Source organism: Macrobrachium rosenbergii, chromosome 43, assembly GCF_040412425.1.
Source record: "Macrobrachium rosenbergii isolate ZJJX-2024 chromosome 43, ASM4041242v1, whole genome shotgun sequence".
Taxonomy (NCBI): Eukaryota; Metazoa; Arthropoda; class Malacostraca; order Decapoda; family Palaemonidae; genus Macrobrachium; species Macrobrachium rosenbergii.
The window spans coordinates 29,462,736-29,469,124 of record NC_089783.1 but is presented as its reverse complement, the minus strand read 5'-3'; the positions used below and the strand labels follow the sequence as shown (position 1 = coordinate 29,469,124).

At 36.7% G+C, this 6,389-nt stretch overlaps 1 long non-coding RNA gene across 2 annotated transcripts in view; it reads left to right on the top strand.

The window, feature by feature from the left end:
* Positions 1–5,256, top strand: part of LOC136828710 (uncharacterized) — a 16,274-nt gene extending 11,018 nt beyond the window's left edge. The window contains exons 1-3 of one of the 2 annotated variants that reach the window (XR_010850193.1): positions 2,318–3,539; positions 3,752–4,112; positions 4,332–5,256. This is a non-coding gene — a long non-coding RNA (uncharacterized lncRNA). Of the gene's footprint in view, positions 1–2,317; positions 3,540–3,751; positions 4,113–4,331 lie in introns of those variants that run through there. The other variant, XR_010850194.1, reaches the window with a different exon arrangement.
* The last annotated feature ends 1,133 nt before the right edge of the window (positions 5,257–6,389 follow it).

Here is a 6,389-nt window from a genome sequence, read left to right as displayed (position 1 = left end):
TCCAGATATTACTGTGGTGACTGTCCCTTTATATCCAGATATTACTGTGGTGATTGTCCCTTTTATGCAGGTAATACTTTGCTGTCTGTCCCTTGTATCCAGGTATTGCTGTGATGAATGTTCCAGTTATCCAGAAATTACTGTGGTGACTGTCCCTTTTACCCAGATGTTACTGTGGTGACTTTCCCTTTTATCCAGTTGTTACTGTGCCGTCTGTCCCTTTTATCCAGGTATTACTGTGCTGTCTGTCCCTTTTATTCAGTATTACTGAGGTGACTGTCCTTTTTATCGAAGTATTACTTTGGTGACTGTGCCTTTTATCCAGGTACTTCTGTGGTGACTGTCCCTTTTATCCAATTATTACTGTGTTGTCTGTACCCTTTATCCAGGTATTATTGTGGTGACTGTCCCTTTTATCCAGATATTACTGTGCTGTCTGTCCCTTTTATTCAGTATTACTACAGTGGCTGGCCCTTTTATCGAAGTATTACTTTGGTGACTGTCCCTTTTATCCAGGTGTTATTGTGGTGACTGTCCCTTTTATCCAGGTGTTACTGTGGAGACTGTCCCTTTTATGCAGGTATTACAGTGCTGCCTGTCACCTTTAACCAGGTACTACTGTGCCGTCTGTCCCTTTAATCCAGGTATATCTGTGGTGGCTGTCCTCTTAATCCAGATATTACTGTGTGACTGTCCCTTTTATCCAGATATTATTGAGGTGACTGAGAAGCATTTTCAACAATATATTTCTATGGCCTCGATTATATGAAAAGAGGTGTGATAACCCCGTAGAGTTTATTTGTCACATAAGTTAAAAAGGGAAGGGGAAGGGGAAGGGGAAAGGGGCATGGATTTGAAATCTACCCTATTACCTACTGTATGTTGGGTCAAATGATGGCCACGTGCCAAATTTTGTCTAGATTGGTCAAGCGGTTACCACATAAGTTACAAAAGGAAGGGGGGAAGGGTGATGGGAAGGGGAAGGGGGTATGGGCTTGAAACCTATCCTATTATCTAAGTTGGGTCAAATGATGGCCACGTGCCAAATTTAGTCTAGATCGGTCTGCGGTACGGATTTCAGTAGCGTACAAAGTTACACTTATACACACACACACACACACACACACACACACACACACACACACACATATATATATATATATATATATATATATATATATATATATATATATATATATATGTAAATATATATATACTGTATATATATATATTATATATATCAATACCAGTAAGAAATTAAAGTGGTAATGAGAGAAATAAAAATTTGAGTTAGTAATTATATGTATGTATGTATATATATATATATATATATATATATATATATATATATATATATATATATATATATATATATATATATATACATATATGTATAATACCAATACCAGCAAAAAAATTAAAGTGGTAATGAGAGAGGTAATAATTTCTTGTTAGTAATTATAATTATATATATATACAGTAGTATATATATATATATATATATATATATATATATATATATATATATATATATATATACCTATTTCAACATGTATGTGTGGGTTTTGTGCTTTTTGTTTTGCTTATGCATAATTTAAAAGCACTCTTTTTGACCCATTGTTTCTTTTGCATATTAAAACAAAGACTGAATTTCGATTATAGCTTCTCACTGTGAGAAATTCCAAGTCTTTTGTATGCCAGGAGCATAGAATACACGACGTGCCACGAACAAACTAATACCTGCAAATCGTCTTTTATGTAGGTGTTAAAAACCTTGCAAGATGCTGTTGATTCCCTAGAGTTTTATCTCAGATTTCCAAAGCATCAGTCATGTATTGTCAGGATGTATTGCGGAAAGATTCGGGAGAAAAATATTATGGCTAATATTATGGAAAAATTTTCTGGTTGATATTATGGAAAAAATGTACAACCAGAACATTCTGCTTTGATTCAGTAGGTAAGAGATGAATGTAGCAGTAACCATTGTTTTGATGTTTTCAAAAGCCATTTCATTAATGGAAAAGCTGTTTAAATTTGAAAAGATCTTTCACAGGCAGAGACTGCGAAAAGTGGAAACTAATAGAATGTTTTCTCGCCAAAAAGTTAAAAATTTAATGCACATATCAAACAAGTATTTTCGTAAACATGAATAGGACGTATAATAGGAGAGTACAGTAAATTACTTTACGTAAGGAAAAACATACTCTCCCACCCTCTAAGAGCCGTACTATGAGTGTCCCGTCGTGTTTTGAGCGTCCTTGGTTCATCCGCACCGTGGAAATTCTTACCTTTCCAATGAAAGCTTTCGGCCGGCTGAGTTAATCAGTCAGCGAGTCAGGGACGTGTCTTGGTGCACGTTTTATTCTTCAGTCCTTGTTACGCTAAAGTTTTGTTTAATTGAATTTGTGTAAAGTTTTAATTCAAATTTTGTCGACGTTTTTATTGTACATGAACTGTGTATTTTCCCGCGTCCTTCAAAATTTGTTGGTGTAACGCCTGTCAACACTTGTATCAAACATGGGTCGTCATCGGTGGTATTTATGAATTTAATTGATAACTTGAAGGGCTTTTTGTAATTTTTTCATTAGTTACTATTGCTTGTGTGCGTTCATGAGTTGTATGAAGTTATTTGGTTGTTGATAAATTTCTTTACAGTAAACTGGTCCTGGAGAGTATTTTGTTAAGTTAGAGGAATATCTTTGGTCTAAATTTTAATCATATTTCAAAAACAAGTTTGAATTCCAAGTTAAATTAGTTTTGATAGCTTACTAGACTTTAGACAATTTCAGGAGTTTTGTTTCTTGATAAACCTATACTTGATACTTGGATTTTGAACCTTATTTTTCAGGATTATTTCGTTACTAACTGCAAATAGTGCTAATGACTGGTTTTAGTTGGTCACTGGAATTTCATTTTGACGTTGCCGTCTTTTGTTAGGGTAGTGTCAGGTTTGATATATTTTAATTTGTTCTAATAATTTAATTCACTTCCCTATTAGTAACAGTTTTTGAGGCTTTCTGCACAGATTGAACTTTTATTCTCGTGTACTGACTTGCATTGGAGTGTTGAACTTTCAAATTTAAGGTTTTGGTCACTATATTCTGTTTTAAGTAGCTGTTTAGACGTGCATTTTGAGATTGTTTAAAGGTTTAAGTTAGAGAGAGAGAGAGAGAGAGAGAGAGAGAGAGAGAGAGAGAGAGAGAGAGAGAGAGAGAGAGCTGAGTGAGTGTAATTGTCGTTAGTGAGTGTTTCGGTTGTTGGAAGAGGGATAAGGGTCGTTAGTTGGAGTTTGTTTACGGCGCTCTGTCTGTGAAAATGTGAAGGAGATTTCGGTTTTGGGAGAGTCTTGAGTTGAGGTTCAACCTTGAAAGTGGACGGTCAGTTAGTCTGAGTTTTGGATACCGGTTACCGACGTTGATGGTGCATGTCTTTCTTTTTGCTCGTTTGTTGGTTGAGAGTCTGTTTTCAGTTTTGTTTGTGTGGTTTTGTGTGCTGTGTTGGCGACCGTGGACACCTTAATCCAGCAACCGAGGATCAGGGTGAGTGTTGTGTATGGTTATATGTTCTGTGTATCTGTTGTGTGTTTTTGTGCTTTTGAATTCCGCCACAATGGGATTAATATTAGGACTGCTAAAGTTAATTAGATTAGTGTTAACCACTAATGTTGTTACTAGTGCTTTAAGCTAATTTGTCACAATAGGGTCTTGACCATTGTACAGGGATTAGTGTTTTCATTGTGGATTTCTTTCAGGAGTGTTCGGCACTCATTCTACCGTCCCGGGTGACGTGGATTACAGAAGTCTCCATTTAGATCTTCATTTCTGGAGCGCCTTGATGAATCCTTCCACTTGCAGTCATTCTGGGAAGATAACTGAGATTTGGTGAATCCCTCCATTTGGAACGCCGTAGTTGGTTCATTCTGGGATTTGACGTCGAGGGGTCTACTGCTGAACTTCGACGCCACTGATGCCCTACATCTCATCGACTACCTCCACCCCTAAGGGGCGGTGCCCCTATAGGGGTGGAGGAATCTCCCTTTAACTACTTATGGTGGGTCGGAAGACCCGCCATAACCAGTTCCTGGGAGGTGATCTCTTCAGTTTCTTCAGTCTGTAAGTTACGATGTCTTTTATTTAGCTGGATAGCTTTTAATTTCTCCTAGGTTATTTCTTGGGACTGAGCTGGATAGCTTCTAATGTGAATAACTTTTAAGCTTCAGGTTTTTTTTCAAGGGTTATGGCGTAGGTTCTTAAAGGTAATTTATAATAAAACTCGGAATCGCTTATGGATGACTTTCTCAATTTTGGGGGCTAACCTTATTAATTTTCCAGGTCGATGATCTGTTGCTACTTTACGGGTGACTTATAGGTAGATGTCATGGAAGATCTGAATGGCTGGCGTCAGAAGTTTTCCACGCGAGCACGTCGAGGAGCTTTGTTCACCTGTGGGTTTTGGTTAGCGCGAGATTTTGACTTCAGTGTTGATACTCCAATGTTGTTCAAAGGTGCCTGTAATAAATGATGGATAGTTATTTTGGTTTGCTTCTTGATTCAGTTACTTGATAATCTACCGTATAAAATTAAAAGTTAAATCGAGAATTTTAACGGTTGCAAATTTTATTCCAGAGTACTTTTTAAAATGTTCAGGAAAGTGCTTTTTAAAGTTTTCAGGAAACAATGTAATTATTGCTTTGTTTTTAGTGAAAATTTTCATGCATGCTTTTAAAGAGCACTAAAGCCTAGGCTGAACGGTCATAAGCTCACTTATGAAAATTTTGAAATTTCTGAAAGATAACTTTAAAAGGAAAATGTAAGACTAGGCTGGTTTTAGGTAACTCCCATAATGAAGAGAGGTAATGAAATTGAAATGTAATGACGTGGTGCACTGAGAATAGCTAATAATAGCTGAGAGGCAGTGTTTCAAGTTATGAGGGAGCTTAATTTGAAACTGTGGCACACAAATAATTCGTTAGACTACTGAATGACCATTAGGTCCCAGCGCTTAGTCTTGGGCTTAAATTCTGTTCTATTCTACTTAAACTGCTGTTTAAAAGTAATCGACGGGTGTCCAGTTAACTAGCATATAGGGTGTTTAATTTTTAGCACAGGAAAAACATGACTGAGTAAAACAGTGGGCGTGAAATTATCCTTTGCCTTGGTTAACTACCTGAAAAGTGTTGTACTGTACTTTAACTTTCAAGGCTTGATGTACCGTAACCTGAATGAACCTTTGAGTAATAAAATAACCGTACATTTATTAATCTGGTTTATTTAGGGATGAATATTTTCCTATTGCTTGGCTAGATATTTTCTTGAAGGAATGTAAGCTGGTTTTAAGGATGGAAAAAAGAATCTAAGAATAACGATCATTTGGACGTAAGAGCTGCACTAGACTGCTTTTTCTGTTTTTGTATTTCCTTACTGATAAACTTATCTGAGGTATGCCAGCAAGAGTGCCTTAAGCTTTTCTGAACAGTTCCCTATAAAAACCCAGTCATCTAATTGTAAAACTTAACAGTGTGACGTAACAGTATTTGATTACCAGATCAATATAGTTTTAGGTGGTCCCCCAACAAATCGGGGGTGCTGTGAAGGTTTACGTAATTAAGTTCCCAACTACGGTTCTGTTTACCAGATCAATCTAGTTTTAGGTGGTCCCCAACACGGGTGTGCTGTGAATTTTTACGTAATTAAGTTCTCAACTAAGGTTCTCAACTAAGGAACATTCCACTTTGTAGATGTTGTGAAAGTCTATAATAATACACGCAGAAATATTCCAACTCAAGTTACTGTCTAAACCCAAGGATTTCGTGTAAAACAAAAACTGTCATGAGCACACGCAGACTAATGAAATGAATGCTCATAAAATGCCAAATGGGCAAAGTTGGTGGGAAGGGAGATGATGCATCAACCGGTTTTGAAGTATTTAACTGATAAAATGGAAATTAGAACAAATTATTCCAAAGACAAAAGGAGGTTGTGTAGTAAGGAGAAAAACAAACTTTGTTCAGGCCAGTCTGTAAACTTTGTATTAATATCCCATGGTAAGCAATTTTTTGTCTGAGTTAGCTTATCAGTCGTATGTCGTGAATACGCTATTTTAATGGAGAGGCTGCGAAAAATCTCTTAAAATTTAACTTGGAGGGCCCAGCTAAATGAATTTGCAGTTTCATTTGTGTTCCCTGGGACGAAAAATTATTTTTTTGTAGAGGCTTAATTCGCAATTCCTGTAATTTTTATTAATTTAAGATTTGTACATATAAGCAAAGGCTTGCATGCCAATATTACAGTGGCAAACTAACCGATGAGCTGCAGAGGATGCCTCAGTAGCAATACAAGACCACCTGAACAGGGCTGTTCACCCTAGTCCCCAGCAGGAAGGTGAAAACG